Source organism: Ictidomys tridecemlineatus, chromosome 1 (assembly GCF_052094955.1).
Source record: "Ictidomys tridecemlineatus isolate mIctTri1 chromosome 1, mIctTri1.hap1, whole genome shotgun sequence".
Lineage (NCBI taxonomy): Eukaryota > Metazoa > Chordata > Mammalia > Rodentia > Sciuridae > Ictidomys > Ictidomys tridecemlineatus.
Window position 1 is genome coordinate 237,751,410 of NC_135477.1, and position 18,794 is coordinate 237,770,203.

The window sequence follows — 18,794 nt, forward strand, 5'->3', positions numbered from 1 at the left end:
CGATATGGATTTTATGACATGATATACATGTGCGCATGGGGAGATATTCGGGTTTTTCTCATATTTTGGAATTTTTTCTGTGTATTGACATTACAGGCATGCATATTTGTTGTTATAATCTTTCTTTCTCCCATGCTATATATCTCTCTGTGTGTATATGTGCTTGTGTGTTTGTGTATGTGTGTGAGATCTGTACTCATTCTAAATGGGCCTTTCACATTAGTTCACCTGGAAGTGAGTACAACATATTTCCAGAAATATTTTGTGCATACTAACATTCAGGACTATTGTAGCAGACCACAAGGTCATCGATAAATATTGTAGTAGGCTTCATATCTGAATTTGACATAGCAGCACAAGTGGCATTGGCCTTAATTTCTTTCCTTATCCTATAAAATATCTTATTTTCAGGATTTAATTAGTAAAATATTTATTATACCTAATGTGCTTGGATATGCTTATTAATTTTATACCAAACTTCAAGACAGGGCTGGGGGTATAACTCTGTTGGTAGAATGCTTGCCTCACATGCACGAGGCCATGGATTCAATCTCTCACACCATTAAAAAAAAAAAAATCAAGATGAAAGAGACCGTAAAGATGAAATAATTCTCATAGAATGTATTTTCTTTTAGAAAGTTATTATTTTCCTTGAGTATATACTTTTACTTGTAATAGTCAATCTAATAAATGTTTAGATTATATATTTTTATTTTCATGATTTCATACCACTTATTTCTCTGGAAGACATCATAGTATAAATTTAAAAATGAGTTTATGATACTTCTTTCACTCTACCTTATTTAAACTGTTGTTAAATGTCTTTATTCTTATGAATAGATTCTCTTTGAAATAGCAGTCACAGCTCCTTGAAAACTCCAGCATAATTTATGTTAATATCTAAAATGTCCTTTGTGCATGATTTGACATGGACTTCATAAAAACATTAAGTGAATGAATAAATGGATAATACATGAGTTTATAATAAGGTTGGCAAGACATACAAAGTAAATATTGGAAATGGACACCCAGGAATTCATAAAATTAATTCTTGCATTATTACACACTCCCATTTGCCCCTCATTCTTCAAGTCATTAAAATTCTCAGATATGAATCAGTGAATTTGTAGGTAATGACTTGAGTTTAGATAAATCCAGTAATGAAGACAAATTCTGGAGCATGATTATCTTAATAAATTTATGGAATAGCCTTTCTGTATATATACATGGAACACAATTTCAGAGATTACCAACTGAGGTCCAGCAGGCACACTCTTTTGGTAGCACAGGCTACATTCTATCTGGATCTAGGACATTCTACCCCTCAGGGAAAAAAATGACATATTGTTGGAACAATCTTAGTAGTATTTTCTGATTCTTAATGAGCCACTTACCTATAGTCGTGATTCTGGATATAGTAGTCTATTTACTTGATATAAATCAAAATTTTTCTTCTTATTTGATATCTTCTGTATTTGAGAAATGGTTTTAAATAATGTTTAAAATATATAGTTATAGGGCTGGGGTTATGGCTCAGAGACAGAGCACTAGCCTAGCATGTGTGAGGCCCTGGGTTTGATTCTCAGCACCACATAAAAATAAATTAAAAATAAAGGTATAAAAATATAGTTATGTCTTTGTAAATTATAATCTACTCTTTCTTTTTTAATCAGCTGTATTGGTCAAAGTTGAGATTTAGGACACACAATAATATTAAACGTGTTTTAGTATTCTTTACCAGTGGATGAAAATCTGTTTGTATTCAATATTACATATATGAGGACTCACAATATTATGATATACGTGGATATGTGTTTATGTCTGGGTTTCCTTGTACTTTCTTTCCATTAAAAAAAAACTGCTTTTGTTTGTTTACTGGCAATATATATAGGATTTAATAGATAGGTAGGATCAATAATGGCTTATGACTATTAATTTTTAAACATTTAAGCCCATAAGAAAATGGAAAAGGAGAAAAAAGATTCTGGGTATAGATAGAAATATTGCGAAGAGAAGAATAAGAAGAAAGTTTCTCTAAAACCTAGCAAAAGAACACCAAAACTGAGGAAAGAGAGAATTTACAGATATCTAGTTTCTTAAGTCAAGAGTCAAATTTCTTGGTAGTGCCCTTGAGGTTCCAAAAGGAACCTTGTGAGGAGGGTGGCATGATGGGGTTAATATTTGGCCATTCATTTATTTGAACAATATTTAGTGAATCAATTTATGTGCCAGTGTCTTTTTCAGACACAGGTAATATACCAGTGATTGAAGAAAGATCCAAATCCCTTGTATTCTAATACTGGGGGTAGATTGGGAAAACAAAGATTGACAAATGGTGACAGAGGTATGCAGAATTATTTAATGAAAGCTAAAAAGAGATAGAGTGGGTAACAGGAAGCTATTAAAGAACTTGAGATTGTTAAAAGTTGACATGATTTTGGAGGAAATTCCAGAATAAGAGAAAAAGCTAAGTTTACTTCTGAGGAAGAATTGTCTACATAAGAGAAAACAGAATAGATAGATAATCATCATCCCTGTTAGCAACAACAACAAAAATTTACCAAGTGATCTCAATATGCATTCAGGGTTGAAAAAAATGAGTTATTTTAGGAAAAGAAGAAGATAAAGGCACAGGGACATTACTTGATTGTTGATAATCAAGAAATGAATGCATATTTATTAAGCTTCTCCTTCCAAAATGAACATGCTCAGGATATCCACTGCAAAATGTGGGCACCTAAAAAGGGAAGTAGAGTTGCAAGTCTCTCACTAGGAACTGAGTATAAGCATAATCAGTTTTCAGAATCTGGCAAAATGAAGTCTTAAGTTATCCCACATAATTAAAACCTAGTCGGAATCAGAAACATCTTTTTAGCTAGAGGTGAGGAGGAAATTACAAGAGGAGAATAGTTGAGAAAGAGGGAAAGAAATATGCACAAGGTTATTTCTATCGGGATCCTTAGAGCTCCTAGAAATAACTGCTCAGATAAATAAGAAACAAAGCAAAAAAAAAAACAATCAAAACAAACCTCTTTTATACCAGAAACTCATGTGTCTTTGAGGAACCAAAAAAAAAAAAAAACACACATGCTTTTTATAGTGTCTCACAGTATGAAAATATGATCTTACTGGGATGTAAAATAACAGTGCAGGTTTAGAGACTAGCCATTGGTGGAAGAGTCAAAGATTCAGACTTGTATAGAATGGTTGAGCCATGGCACCATTAAAAAAAAAAAAAAAAAAAAAAAAAAAAAAAAAAAAAAAACCTGGGTTATCTAAATGGCAATTATCCAGTAAGTGAAAGGGACTTCTGGATCTGAAGCTCAAGAAGAAAAATAGGCAATCAACATTTGGGAATTATCACTATAGAGAGACCTGAAAGCATGAAAATGGTTTAAATTGTTCTTATCTGGCATGCATACACAGAAAAAGCAAACAGGGCAGAAAGAAATCCCAGGATAACATTCAATATGAAGGGCCAGGCAAAGTTAGAGAATTCAGGAAGAAGAATGACATGGAACATAGGTGGCTGGAGAGTTGCAAAAAATATCACATGTCCCTTAATGGGACAGCAGTATAGTTTATCTGCACTCCAACTACCTATCAGGAAGTTAAGTGCTAAGTCTCTGGTGCTCTGCAGAAAATACAACCTTTTTGATATAACCTTAGGGGTATGTAGTTTATCCATTCTACATAATCTATCCCTAGATCACTTCAGAACAGCTGAAGTTGCAAATATAAAGCACTTTATTTCAGTCTACTTGGAATGGTTTTATTGAAATACCTTTGGTAACAGCCATTATGCAGTGTTATAAGATGTAGCTTTATTAGCCTTTTCCTATATTTTCTGTAAAGTTGAAGTGTTCAATAAATTGTCATTTTCTCTGTGAAGACTGACACTGTGAATGTATCCTTGGCCATTGTGATGGGAATAATAATGCTATACCTCAGTAAATTTTCTGTTTCTTTATGACATTATCTTTCATTTATCTGAATAAAATTTGATCTTTACATTGGAGGGAAGAGACAAATAAATGACCTAGCTTTAGCTTAGGGAAATTTAAGGAATAGGTTTCATATTTAGTCTTCATATGTCTGCTTTGTTAACTATTCTATTCTTCTTTATTATCTATTTTAAATTTTTCCTCATTATTTCATTGTAATAAAATGACATTTCTTCACATTGCATATATTAACGTCAACTTAAACTTGAATATTCTCTATTCACTCATTCTGACCCAGCATCCACTCTCCTCCACCTTCAACTGTGTCATTGGAAGTAGAATTTTGTGGATGACACCAACTCACTTTAATTTCCATCAAGCTTAAACTGGTCTCGGGTAATGGAAGATATAATGTAAAGATCAGAAAAATGCAAAACAAGAAGTTGGAACTATTAATGTCTTTATTTATTGTTTATTTATTTATTTATGTATTTATTTTATTACAGTAGTTTCACAGCAGCTATTTTCTTTTAAAAAAGCTATTGGTCTTATCCCATAGCTGTAGAATTCTCTGGTTTCTGATTACAAAATGTTCCTTTTCTCATCTCAATCCTCTATGTGACATTGATTTCATACTATTGCACCTAACTTCATGCTTAGCAATCTTTGTTTTCCTATCCTGTCCAAGAAAATATTATTCTTTCGTATTCTATACACCCTTGCAATGTGCTTTGTTTCTAGCACAGATATTGACTAATGAAGTCATTTTCCTATTTTTTCTTAATTAAAGGAACTTTTTTTTGTATGTACCATGTATGGCTGAATGTGTATACACAAGGCGATTTATCTAAGGTAACTATTTTTAACTTTATGAGGCAAAATTTTGAAACACAGAATAGAAAAATAAATTATCTTAATAGCTTGTTTTTAAAAAATATTTTTAGTTGTAGATGGACACAATATCTTTATTTTATTTATTATTTTTTTATGTGTTGCTGAGGATTGAACCCAGTGTTTCAAAGGGTGGTAGACAAGCACTCTACCACAGAGTCACAATACCAGCCCCAATAGCTTGATTTAAATAGTCTTTTTACTCTCTCCTTGTCACTTAAAGAATCAAAAGTAACTTATAGCAAGATTTCACATTATCTCCCAATGATTCCTGCCTTCTGATATTAGCCCCATATTTTCCCTTTCAGCATCTACTAGGGTTGGATGTATGACCAAAAGCATCTAAATTCAAAGTCACATGAAGAATCAAAAATGATCCTATAGAGATGAACACAAAGAACAATTGAAAATCAGGTATTATTGTATTTTTGGCTTGCCATTTACTTTTTTTTTCTTTGTATAGAATTTTAAAGACAGAATTATAACAAAAAAACTATAATTGACATTATTTAGTATACAATGTATAAAAAAATTGTGACAATATCTATGTAAGTCTGAAGGAAGATTTTTTGTAGGCAATTTAAGCTAAATTGGTCAATTTCAACTACATTGTTATCAATTTAGAAACTTAATTATAATCCTTGGGATGATCATTAAAAATATCTAAAAATATTCTCAAAATAAATTAAAATAAATACATACGGCTTACCAAAAAAACTGAACATAAAATAAGAAAATAATAAAAAAAAGGAGAGCCATGTATAAGAGATTAAAAAAGTAAATCTATAAATTATAGCATATTATTTTATCATAAAGTTTCCATAATAATTCAATGGAAAAAAATCACTTTTTAAACAAGTGCCAGGAAAGCTGAATATCTACATGCACAAAAATGAAGTAGACTCTTACCCCAAATGTATATAATAATGAACTCGAAAGGTCTCAATGACCCAAACATAAGAGCTAAGCATAGCACTTTTAGGAAAGAACACAGGATTAATATTCATGAGTTTGGATGTAGCACTAGATTCTTAGATATGACACCAAAAGCCTGACCAATAAATGATAAAAATAGATAAATTGGACTGCATAAATAAAAACTTTGTACATGGAAACATCATGAATAAAATAAAAAGAGAAATCATACAAGACAGAAAGAAATTACTAATCATATGTCATTCAGAAATTAATACTTTAGCAAAAAAAATCATTTATCTCAACAATAACATTAAATTAAAAAAATTAGAAAATGATTTAATGGATATTTCTCTTAAGAAGATAAAAAAAGTCCAAAAATCACATAAAAAAGATCTACATTACTAGTCACTAAGGCAATGCAAATTAAAATCACTTTGAGATATTATATTACACTTATGAGGAGGAGCCACTTTTTTAAAATTCAAGAAAAACAAGTATTAATGAAGATATGGAAAAACTAGAAACTTCTTCCATTGTTCATAGAAATGTTAAATGATATGGTGTTCCTTCTGTAGAAAACAGTTTGGTAGTTTTACAAAAAGTCAACAAAATAATTATGTAATCCACAAATTCCACTCACAGTTATACAAACTCAAAGTAATTGAGTAGAATCTAGAAGATACTAGGAAGTCAATATTTATTTTGGCACTATTTGAAAAAGCCAAATGGTAGAAACAGCCCATGTGACTCTTACCAGATGAATACATAAACAATATATGTGACCAAAGCATCATGGTACACACCTGTAATCCCAGGATCTTGGGAGGCTTGGAAAGGAGGATCTGAAATTGGAGGCCAACCTGAGCAACTATGCAACACATTCTCCAAATAAAATATAAGAAAAGCTGGGATGTAAATTGTGGTAGACTATCCCTGAGTTCAATCTCCAGTAACACACACACACACACACACACACACACACACACACACTTTTAAGCATGATATATACCTGTTTTTAGAAATAATAATAATAAACTTAAGTTCTGATATATTTTGCAGCTTCAATGAACTTTAAAAACTTTATGATGAGTGAAATAAGGCAGACAAAATAGAACAAAAAGCAGGGAATAGGTAGCTATTGTTTTATAATTACAGTGTGCCTGTATTGAAAGAAAACATGTCTCACATAAATAGTGGTGATGGCTGTATAACATTGAATTTTACTCCAAAGTAGTTAACATTGTAAATTTTGTGCTATATATATTTTAGCACAATAGAAATATTTCCATATATTAAAAGACTCTTGAGAGATAAAGTCCTACTTTACTATAAACAAGAAGATTTAGTAAATTAAACCATGGATGAAAAATGCTTACATTGAAACTGAGTGCATACTCCAATATCATTTCTAACCCAGGGATAATAAACATGATCATTTGCCAAACATTGATAATTTGGACAAGGATAGACTATATGAATAGTAGTGGTTCCATAATATATAATCTAGTGACATCATAGCCATGTTAGGTTATATAAGTATACGCTTTGATGTTCACACAAAGATAAAATCACCTATCATCATATTTCTCAGAAAGTAACACTCTTGTTTGATGCGTGACTTTAAGCAGGGTTGCATAATACAGCCAAACAGGCAAACCAAATGAAGGCAAAGTGGCATATTGCTAGGTGTTACCACCACATCTTGATTCTGTGTCAGAAGTTAAATGTTCCTTCATATCATATTCTAAACAAACTTAGTCTGATGAAACTGCTCTTAAAAAAAAAGTGATACTACACCTTTTCACAGAGTTATAAAGTCTAAACCTCCTGCCTTGTTTCTATACCTTTATCTCTATCTGAATCTATGTCTATCTCTATCTTTATCTCATTACTCTGCAAAAAGCAACTACTATATCTTCACATTACTTAACGCAGCCCTAAGGAGAGGCCAGATGGCAGGAATTGAAGCATTGACCATCAGTCAGTGTCAACTACCAGATAAATGAATAAATGTGCCTTCAGAAAATGCAATCCCAGCTGAAAGCTTTGCCTACACCCTCATGATGACCCTGAGCCAGAAGTATCCAGCTAGGCTGCACCTGGATTACAGACTTTCAAAATCTGCATATAATAAATATTTCGTTTTAAGCCATGACGTTTTAGTATGGTAGGGTTTGCTTCAAAAGATAACTAATACATAATTTGTAGTTTTTCCACAAACTACAGCACTTCACAGTTTTAAGATTGAGCACTTATACACTAAGGGAAAAATGCTATTTTACAAAAGTGAAGTCAATTATATGAAAACCAAATGAAAGAATTACAAAAAATAAAAAGAGTAATTGTCATTCTTTTCATTTTTCAAACAAGAAAAGAAAAACTTTTCCACAGATATTCTGACCATTGTTCCTCCAAAAAGCATTATTATGTATGATTCAAACACTAATTAAGAAGTCCTAAGTTTCTTTCTTCACATTTTGTACCCTGGTGAAGTTAATTAAAATATAAAATACCATAATAAATGTTCCCATGATTATTTCTTTGTGCCAAAGATCTGCAAAAGGTTGTTAAAAATTTGCTTAAAGTCATCAATGTAAAACATCAGCAGATTCACTCATGGATTTTCTATCAACAGTTGTTTTAACTAGAGTAAAATGTATATTCTAATTCTCATATAATTTATGATGATGTTTAACAACTTGTATAAAATATCATTTTATTTTAAAATCAAGTAACTTCAAGGTAGGAGAACCGGCGACCCACGGGCAGGTCAGGCCCAGCAACCTGCGGAGAGACAGAGCTGACACACGCGCCTGCAGGGAACGCGGTCCTGCGACCCACCAGCGGCCTTCTGTGGGGCAGGCCCGTCCCCTCCCCCAGTGCCTGCAAGGTAGGTCGGACTGTGACCACCAGCAGATCAGGCCTAGCGGCCTGCTGAGGGGCAGGGCCATCCCCTCCCCCAGTGCCTGCAAGGTAGGCGGGACTGTGACCACTGGCAGATCAGGCCCAGCGGCTTGTTGGGGGCCGGAGCCGGCCCCACCCCCAGTGCCTGCAAGGTAGGCGTACTGGGGACCCAACAGGAGGTTAGGCCCAGCAACCTGCGGAGAGACAGAGGTGCCCCTCGCTCCTGCTGGGTAGGTGGACCTTCGACCAGCCAGCAGAGCAGACCTAGGACCCGCCAGCATGGTAGACGGATCGCACCAATTGGTGGAGGATCACAGCCACCACCTGTCCTGCAAGGGAGACTTTTCAACTATACAAGAGCAATATAAATAAATAGAGGGAAAATTTCAAAAACACAACAGTTTCACCAAGCAGAAAGAAACGCCAGCAGTATGAAAAGACAAGGAAAGAAAGGACCACAGGCAATGCAGGTCAACTCAACTCTAGAAGAGGTAATAGCTGCAACAGATAGAATGTCAGACAGAAAGGTCAGGATATACATGCTTCAGATGATCTGGAGTCTCAAGGAAGACATGAGACAGCAAAATCAGACAATGAAAGATCACATTGACAAGGAACTACATAAACAAATCCAGGAAGTAAAAGATCAATTTCACAGGGAGATAGAGGAAATAAAAAACAAACAAATAGAAATCCTAGAAATGCAGGAAGCAATAAACCAACTTAAAAACTCAATTGAGAATACTACCAGCAGAGTGGATCACTTAGAAGATAGAACATCAGACAATGAAGACAGAGTATTTCAACTTGAAAAGAACATAGACAGCTCAGCAAGTCTGATAAGAAACCATGAGCAGAACATCCAAGAAATATGGGATCATATCAAAAGACCAAACTTAAGAGTCATTGGGATACAGGAAGGCACAGAGCTCCAAACCAAAGGAATAGACAATTTATTCAGTGAAATAATACGAGAAAACTTCCCAGACTTGAAGAATGAGACAGAACCCCAAATCCTAGAAGCCTACAGGACGCCGAATGTGCAAAATCATAAAAGATCCACACCTAGACATATTATAATGAAGATGTCCAACATACAGAATAAGGAGAGAATTTTAAAAGCTACAAGAGAAAGGAAGCAGATTACATTTAGGGGTAAACCAATCAGGATAACAGCTGATCTCTCAACACAGACTCTAAAAGCTATAAGATCCTGGAATAACATATTTCAAACGCTAAAAGAAAATGGGTTCCAACCAAGAATCGTGTATCCGGTGAAATTAAGCTTCAGGATGGAAGATGAAATTAAAACATTCCATGATAAACAAAAGTTAAAAGAATTTGCAGCTAGAAAACCATCTCTTCAAAAAATCCTTGGCAAAACACTACAGGAAGAGGAAATGGAAAACAACAATGAAAACCAACAGTGGGAGGTAGGACAGTAAAGGGGGGAAAATAATCAAAGAGGAAAACAAATCAGGTTTAGCAGCATTAATAAACAAATATGGCTGGAAGAACAAACCATATCTCAATAATAACCCTAAATGTTAATGGCTTAAACTCACCAATTAAGAGACACAGGCTAGTTGAATTGATCACAAAACAAGACCCAACAATATGCTGCCTACAGGAGACGCATTTGATAGGAAAGGATAAACATAGACTGAAGGTGAAGGGTTTGGAAAAATCATATCACTCATATGGACTGCAGAAACAAGCAGGAGTGTCCATACTCATATCAAATAAAATAGATTTCAAACCAAAGTTAATCAAAAGGGATAAAGAAGGACACTACATACTGCTCAAGGGAACCATACACCAATAAGACATAACAATCATAAATATATATGCCTCAAACAACGGTGCTGCTGTGTTCATCAAGCAAACTCTTCTCAAGTTCAAGAGTCTAATAGACCACAATACAATAATCATGGGAGACTTAAACACACCTCTCTCACCACTGGACAGATCTTCCAAACAAAAGTTGAATAAGGAAACTATAGAACTCAATAACACAATTAACAACCTAGACTTAATTGACATATATAGAATATACCACCCAACATCAAGCAGCTACACTTTTTTCTCAGCAGCACATGGATCCTTCTCAAAAATAGATCATATATTATGTCACAGGGCAACTCTTAGAAAATATAAAGGAGCGGAGATAATACCATGCATCTTATCTGATCATAATGGAATGAAACTAAAAATCAATGATAAAAGAAACAAGGAAAAATCATGCATCACTTGGAGAATGAACAATAGGTTACTGAATGATCAATGGGTTTTAGAAGACATCAAGGATGAAATTAAAAAATTCTTAGAGTTTAATGAAAATACAGACACAACATATTGGAATCTATGGGACACATTGAAAGCAGTTCTAAGAGGAAAATTCATTGCTTGGAGTTCATTCCTTAAAAAAAGAAAAAACCAACAAATAAATGATCTCATACTTCATCTCAAAATCCTAGAAAAAGAAGAGCAAAACAACAGCAAAAGAAGTAGAAGGCAAGAAATAATTAAAATCAGAGCTGAAATTAATGAAATCGAAACAAAAGAAACAATTGAAAAAATTGACAAAACGAAAAGTTGGTTCTTTGAAAAGGTAAATAAAATTGACAGACCCTTAGCCATGCTAGTGAAGAGAAGAAGAGAGAGAACTCAAATTACTAGCATAAGGGATGAAAAAGGCAAGATCACGACAGACACTTCAGAAATACAGAAGATAATCAGAAATTATTTTGAATCCTTATACTCCAATAAAATAGAAGATAGTGAAGGCATCGATAAATTTCTTAAGTCATATAATCTGCCCAGATTGAGTCAGGAGGATATAGACAACATAAACAGACCAATATCAATTGAGGAAATAGAAGAAACCATCAAAAGATTACCATCTAAGAAAAGCCCAGGACCGGATGGGTATACAGCAGAGTTTTACAAAACCTTTAAAGAGGAACTAATACCAATACTTTTAAAGCTATTTCAGGAAATAGAAAAAGAGGGAGAACTTCCAAATTCATTCTACGAGGCCAACATCACCCTGATTCCGAAACCAGACAAAGACACTTCAAAGAAAGAAAACTACAGACCAATATCTCTAATGAACCTAGACGCAAAAATCCTCAATAAAATTCTGGCAAATCGGATACAAAAACATATCAAAAAAATAGTGCACCATGATCAAGTAGGATTCATCCCTGGTATGCAAGGCTGGTTCAATATACGGAAATCAATAAATGTTATTCACCACATCAGTAGACTTAAAAATAAGAACCATATCATCATCTTGATAGATGCAGAAAAAGCATTCAACAAAGTACAGCATCCGTTTATGTTCAAAACTCTCGAAAAACTAGGGATAACAGGAACATACCTCAACATTGTAAAAGCAATTTATGCTAAGCCTCAGGCTAGCATCATTCTGAATGGAGAAAAATTGAAGGCATTCCCTCTAAAATCTGGAACAAGACAGGGATGCCCTCTCTCACCACTTCTGTTCAACATAGTTCTCGAAACACTGGCCAGAGCAATTAGACAGATGAAAGAAATTAAAGGCATAAAAATAGGAAAAGAAGAACTTAAATTATCACTATTTGCAGATGACATGATTCTATACCTAACAGACCCAATAGGGTCTACAAAGAAACTGTTAGAGCTAATAAATGAATTCAGCAAAGTGGCAGGTTATAAAATCAACACGCATAAATCAAAGGCATTCCTGTATATCAGCGACAAATCCTCTGAAATGGACATGAGGACAACCACTCCGTTCACAATATCCTCAAAAAGAATAAAATACTTGGGAATCAACCTAACAAAAGAGGTGAAAGACTTATACAATGAAAACTACAGAACCCTAAAGAGAGAAATTGAAGAAGACCTTAGAAGATGGAAAAATATACCCTGTTCATGGATAGGCAGAACTAACATCATCAAAATGGTGATATTACCATTAGTTCTCTATAGGTTTAATGCAATGCCAATCAAAATCCCAACGGCATTTTTTGTAGAAATAGAGAAAGCAATCATGAAATTCATATGGAAGAATAAAAGACCCAGAATAGCAAAAACAATACTAAGCAGGAAGTGTGAATCAGGTGGTATAGTGATTCCAGATTTCAAACTATACTACAGAGCAATAGTAACAAAAACAGCATGGTACTGGTACCAAAACAGGCGGGTGGACCAATGGTACAGAATAGAGGACACAGAAACCAACCCACAAAACTATAACTTTCTTATATTTGATAAAGGGGCTAAAAGCATGCAATGGAGGAAGGATAGCATCTTCAACAAATGGTGCTGGGAAAATTGGAAATCCATATGCAACAAAATGAAATTGAATCCCTTTCTCTTGCCATGTACAAAAGTTAACTCAAAATGGATCAAGGAGCTTGATATCAAATCAGAGACATGGCATCTGATAGAAGAGAAAGTTGGCTACGGCCTACATGCTGTGGGGTCGGGCTCCAAATTCCTCAATAGGACACCCATAGCACAAGAGTTAACATCTAAAATCAACAAATGGGACTTACTCAAACTAAAAAGTTTTTTCTCAGCAAAAGAAACAATAAGAGAGGTAAATAGGGAGCCTACATCCTGGGAACAAATCTTTACTCCTCACACTTCAGATAGAGCCCTAATATCCAGAGTATATAAAGAACTCAGAAAATTAGACAATAAGATAACAAATAATCCCATCAACAAATGGGCCAAGGACTTGAACAGACACTTCTCAGAGGAGGACATACAATCAATCAACAAGTACATGAAAAAATGCTCACCATCTCTAGCAGTCAGAGAAATGCAAATCAAAACCACCCTAAGATACCATCTCACTCCAGTAAGATTGGCAGCCATTAGGAAGTCAAACAACAATAAGTGCTGGCAAGGATGTGGGGAAAAGTGTACACTTGTACATTGTTGGTGGGACTGCAAATTGGTGCAGCCAATTTGGAAAGCAGTATGGAGATTTCTTGGAAAGCTGGGAATGGAACCACCATTTGACCCAGCTATCTCCCTTCTCGGTCTATTCCCTAAAGATCTAAAAAGAGCATGCTACAGGGACACTGCTACATCGATGTTCATAGCAGCACAATTCACAATAGCAAGACTGTGGAACCAACCTAGATGCCCTTCAATAGACGAATGGATAAAAAAAAATGTGGCATTTATACACAATGGAGTATTACTCTGCATTAAGAAATGACAAAATCATAGAATTTGGAGGGAAATGGATGGCATTAGAGCAGATTATGCTAAGCGAAGCTAGCCAAGCCCTAAAAAACAAATGCCAAATGTCTTCTTTGATATAAGGAGAGTAATTAAGAACAGACTAGGGAAGAAGAGCCCGAGAAGAAGACCATCATTAAACAGGGTTGAGAGGTGGGAGGGAAAGGGAGAGAGAAGGGAAATTGCATGGAAATGGAATGAGACCCTCAGGGTTATACAAAATTACATACAAGAGGAAGTGAGGGGAAAGGGAAAAATAATACAAGGGGGAGGAATGAATTACAGTAGGGGGGGTAGAGAGAGAAGAGGGGAGGGGAGGGGAGGGGAGGGGGGATAGTAGAGGATAGGAAAGGCAGCAGAATACAACAGACACTAAGATGGCAATATGTAAAGCAATGGAAGAGAAACTGATGTGATTCTGCAAGCTGTATAAGGGGTAAAATGGGAGTGCATAACCCACTTGAATCAAAATGTGAAATATGATATATCAAGAACTATGTAATGGAGGGGTAAGACAAGATAATACAAATGGAAGAAATGATTTACAGTAGAAGGGGTAGAGAGAGAAGAGGGGAGGGGAGGGGAGGGGAGGGGGGATAGTAGAGGATAGGAAAGGCAGCAGAATACAACAGACACTAAGATGGCAATATGTAAAGCAATGGAAGAGAAACTGATGTGATTCTGCAAGCTGTATAAGGGGTAAAATGGGAGTGCATAACCCACTTGAATCAAAATGTGAAATATGATATATCAAGAACTATGTAATGGAGGGGTAAGACAAGATAATACAAATGGAAGAAATGATTTACAGTAGAAGGGGTAGAGAGAGAAAAGGGGAGGGGAGGGGAGGGGAGGGGGGATAGTAGAGAATAGGACTGACAGCAGAATACATCAGACACTAGAAAGGCAATATGTAAAGCAATGGAAGAGAAACTGATGTGATTCTGCAAGCTGTATAAGGGGTAAAATGGGAGTGCATAACCCACTTGAATCAAAATGTGAAATATGATATATCAAGAACTATGTAATGGAGGGGTAAGACAAGATAATACAAATGGAAGAAATGATTTACAGTAGAAGGGGTAGAGAGAGAAAAGGGGAGGGGAGGGGAGGGGAGGGGGGATAGTAGAGAATAGGACTGACAGCAGAATACATCAGACACTAGAAAGGCAATATGTCAGTCAATGGAAGGGTAACTGATGTGATACAGCAATCTGTATACGGGGTAAAGTTGGGAGTTCATAACCCGCTTGAATCAAACTGTGAAATATGATGTATTAAGAACTGTGTAAGGTTTTGAATGACCAACAATTAAAAAATAAATAAATAAATAAATAAATAAATAATTTAAAAATAAAATAAAATAAAATAAAATAAAATCAAGTAACTTAATATTAACTTGTTATTAAACAATAGTAGTAGAGGTGGCTAATAAGGTGGAAGCTGTTACTATAACACTTTAGAGAAAAAAGATTACTATGGAAACATAGCATTTCCAAATGTATTATATTCATTTTCAAATGGGATAGTATTTTCCAAACATGGTGTGTTGTTAAACAACTGAAATGATTCTGAAATCACCCCATGCAATTACAAAACCAAAAGATATGTGAAATTTGACTGTAAATCTTACTAACAAAGATAGTTGATATAATTTTATATGTGAAAATACAATATTATAAACATCATTTAAATTTTTCTTCATTTATTTAGATACAATTAGCATGCACAAAATTCATGAATCTTTTTGATTAAGTGTTAATTGGATTTTAGTCCACAAACAAAACTTGTTGTAAGAGGGGCAAAAAGCATGTTCTTTAAATATTGTGAAATTAAAACTAACAGAACAATACCACGTTAGTTCAGATAACTATAACTAAAACTGGAATTTAAGAACGACTAAGCATAGAGTCCTTGGAAAATGTCTATAACCAAAGGTCACAAATGTATTTAATGAGTATAGTTATTGCAATACAAGTGAATGCTAAACCCCACAGAATCATCAGAGAAGCAGAAATCTCTGCCTTTTTGTGGAAGTCTTTTTAATCAAAATCAGAAAGGAGTTGTTTACAAACTCTTCAGTGTGTAAAAGACTATAGAGAAAAAAAAAACAAGAAATATACCTGAAGAATAAACACAGATAAGGAATTTTAAGAGTGACTATTGCAGGGACAAATAGTAAATAACAGAGTCTAAGTTTGTTCATGTGAATGACTGTGGGTGAGGCTGTTTGGAAATCTGCTGGGAATAGTGGATATACTAAGTGGTCTTCATAGTGAGAGGTAAATAATGTTTGAGATGAGGAGTAGGAAAGACAGGTGAGCAGTGCTAAACAGTCCTGCATTTCTACAATAGAAGTCGTTCTTTCATTCATTGTAGAAAGGACATAGGCTTTCAAGAATGATACACAGAACTCCCTCAACTCTAGGATATAAAGATGATTTGACTGAACAAAAATGGCAGAATTCTGTATTTTTATTCAGGGTGGTGATTTCTCCACGTGAGGTCCAATAAAAGCAATAGTAGATACTCCTGGTAGGTAAAGCACATTAAATCAAGAAAGCACCAAAGTGATTTTCAAAGAGGTGACAAATTTCTAATAAATGACTAGATACTTGAATATAGGTAAAAGCATGTTGATAAAACATGAAACATTCATCTAAATTAAGACACATGATTTTGAACAGTATGTATGGAGTTTCGAGGAAGAACTTTATATGTGATTAACTCTGTGAATTACTGTGAATTTCAGATGACTTATGACAATGGAGTAGAGAAACAATTGCCATTCTAACATGTCTTATTCTCCTGTCAAACTATCTATGGAGTTACATATTTCAAGAATTTAAAGTAGTAATAATACTATGCAAGTTTTTTAAATAAATGCATGTCTATTTTGAAGAAATTGAGAAATTCAGAAATAAAAGAAATAAAAAGGAAGAAAAAAAAAGAACTACTATCACTCACAAATAAATGTCGTTACCATGGTTTAAGATTCCATTTCTCTCTATCTGTACAAATAAGATGACAGAAATTCAAACCTGACTACCTACTACCTGTCTGATAACAAAATGTTAAATTTCATTGAATTTGACAGAATCAGATTAAATTACAGAGCTTAAAGTAAATGTTTCTAGAATGATTTTCTAACATAATGAAAAATGTGGGCACTGTCTTTATTTATTTCATTTTTCAAAATATAATTACAATTCTATTTTATATTTCCTACTGATTTTCAATTATGGAAAACCAAAATGAAGTAAGCCATTTACATTTTTCCCAACTCCCTTTTCCCTACAATTCAAGTTTTAATCATTTCAGTTTTGTTCTATAAAGGAATTTGCTCTTTGTAATATAACTCCCTTTGATGTTCACCAGTAGTCAATCTTCATGTGGTTTTAATTCTAGAGTTTTTGTTCAGAAGTTATAAATAACACACTTTTATATTAAGAACTCTAACAGTCAAGCTTCAGTATAGTATTTTTAAGAGAAATGTATGGTTATAATATTTGCTGATTTGTGTTTTACTTTAACACAGTTGCTAATTTTAAGTTGAAAAGTCAAAATAAAATGTATTGCCACATATTAAATTAATAAAATTTTGGTTGGGTTAGGGTTGTAGCTCAGTGGTAGAGGGCTCACCTCACATATGGGACACACTGGATTCGATCCTCAGCACCACATAAAAATTATCTATTAACTGAGATTTGACTTTGTACCCTGAAGAACTTGAAAGCAATTGCCCCAAAATGAAATTTAATATCAACTCTAATTCTAAATTCATTCTTCAAATATATTCATTTATTGAAATAAATAGTTTCCTCCACATCTGCAAATTCATCATTCATTCTCACCCAGTACTAGCTTCCTTAAACAAAGATATTTCAATTTTCTGCATGTTTAATGGACACTTACTTTCCTTCTTAAGCCGTATGTTTTGATCCTAAATGTAAGGGGGAAAGATACACTATTTTCAATTTTAACAGTATTCTTAAATTGACCAATTCTGCTAGAAATACTAAAAATAATCAAGCTCATAAAGTTAATCTTTCTTTGTCTTAAACTTGTGCTACCTGTGAAAGAGAGACTGGAGATGGTTTGGAGAACAAGCTCACTTTGAGGGGATTTCAGGAAATGGTTTAAGTTTTAATGGCTTAAATTAGTAAATCAGGAAATGAAAGCAAGATAATATATAGTTAGGTTAAGAAGCAGATAACTGTTGTAGACCCCTGGAGACTACCCATAGGAGCCCTTGAGAGAGCATATGAAATGTGCCTTAATGATTGATGCCCCTCCCATAGGGTGAGAAGCTGCTTTATTTATCTATCAGCTCCACTCATCATTAAATCCCTGTCACTTCCAATGAAAGCCCCAGGCAGACAGGCATATGGTTGAAGGAGGAAACAGTTGGCTTGAACAGAAACTGTGAGTGCTGAGGACATGTGCTGAATGGCTTGATCCTGTCACATCTCAAAGCCTAGCTCAGCCCCAGCCTCTATTTCTGATCACATCATAAACCTATCACTTATCACAGCCATTCTAAGTGGCAATTATTTTAATTCCGTTTCAGTTTAAAGTAGCAGTCACTGAAATATTTTTACTCTTATGTTGAGAAAGAACTTAGCAAGTGCACTCTAACCACGGTGCTGGCTAAAATTAAAAGTAAGAAAATAGACAATGACAATAAACAGTGGAGGGGAGGTTGGTAGCACAATCTGAAAACTATTTCATGAATGCAAGGAAAAGAGAGTAGGCAGTATTAAAGAAAAAGGGGAGCAAGGATAATATGACTTTTTCTCTCCTAGTCTTTCTTATTCCTGGAGCATCACAAAAACTTGTTTCGGATGTTTAACACAATTCTGAATTGTGATTGCTTTTAATTCCTTCAGGTGACTT